The following is a 1324-nucleotide window of genomic DNA, read 5'->3' on the forward strand; positions in this document are numbered from 1 at the left end:
AGTCTCTCAAGAAAAGTTGCAAAAATTCAAAGCTCAAAGAAAGTGCAGAATTCAAAAGTCAAGTAAAAGGTCCTAATTACATCAAACTAGCTCCTATTTATACACTTTCTATTCTTGGATCTTGGGATTTGGATGGGCTTTTGATTTCGTGAAGAAATGAATTTTATTGGATTTTTAATCCAATTTTAGCCCAAAAACAATAGCTTCCAGGAGGCTGCCCTGCCCTTGTGGAGGGCAGGGTAGAAAATTGATGCGTGGTGCGTGCGTGGTGCGGGCGTGGTGCAGGCTTGGTGCGCAGGATGCTGCCCTGCCCTCGCGGAGGGCAGGGCAGAAAAGTTTGGTGCGCCAGATTGGTGCCTTGGTGCGCTGCTGGTGCTGCCGAATGTTGCTTTGGTGCGCCAGATTTGTGCGTTGGCCGTGCCACAACAAAATGCTGCCCTGCCCTCGCGGAGGGCAGGGCAGTGTTTCCACCTTGAAGCCCCGTGTTCGAAACTTGGATGCTACACATGCTACCCATTTTCCTTGGCTTTCTTGGCACCATAATGAAGCCTAGTTCCTTGCTTCCTCCTTGTCCCGTGTTCAACTCTTGTGGCAAGCATTGGTAGCATTTTTCTTTGATTTATTTTCCATGAAGGCCCGATACTGCCCTTGTGGAGGGCAGGGCAAGGTTTTGTTCTTCTTGATTCCAAGGCACAGATTTGTGCTATGCCCTTGTAGTGGGCAGGGCAGAGTTGCCTTTCATGCTTTGTTCCCTTATGTTGCCCTCCTAGAGGGCAGTGTGCCCTTGTGGAGGGCAATGCTTGCTTCCCTCCTTCATAAGCCACGCCTTTTTCTCCTTTGGCTACACTTTCTTAGGCCACGCTTTTCTCTTTTCTTCTTTTCTTCACTGATGAGCGGATAATTTGTATGCTTTTTGGCATTGTTTTTAGTATGTTTTTAGTATGATCTAGTTAGTTTTTAGTATATTTTTATTAGTTTTTAGTTAAAATTCACTTTTCTAGACTTTACTATGAGTTTGTGTGTTTTTCTGTGATTCCAGGTATTTTCTGGCTGAAATTGAGGGACCTGAGCAAAAATCTGATTCAGAGACTAAAAAGGACTGCAGATGCTGTTGGATTCTGACCTCCCTACACTCGAAGTGGATTTTCTGGTGCTACAAAAGCCCAATTGGCGCGCTCTAAACGGCGTTGGAAAGTAGACATCCTGGGCTTTCCAGAAATATATGATAGTTCATACTTTGCCTAAGATTTGATGGCCCAAACCGGCATTCAAAGTCACCCTCAGAATTCCCAGCGTTAAACGCCGGAACTGGCACAAGAATGGG

The sequence above is a fragment of the Arachis duranensis genome, chromosome 1 (assembly GCF_000817695.3).
Source record: "Arachis duranensis cultivar V14167 chromosome 1, aradu.V14167.gnm2.J7QH, whole genome shotgun sequence".
In the NCBI taxonomy this organism is placed as follows: Eukaryota; Viridiplantae; Streptophyta; class Magnoliopsida; order Fabales; family Fabaceae; genus Arachis; species Arachis duranensis.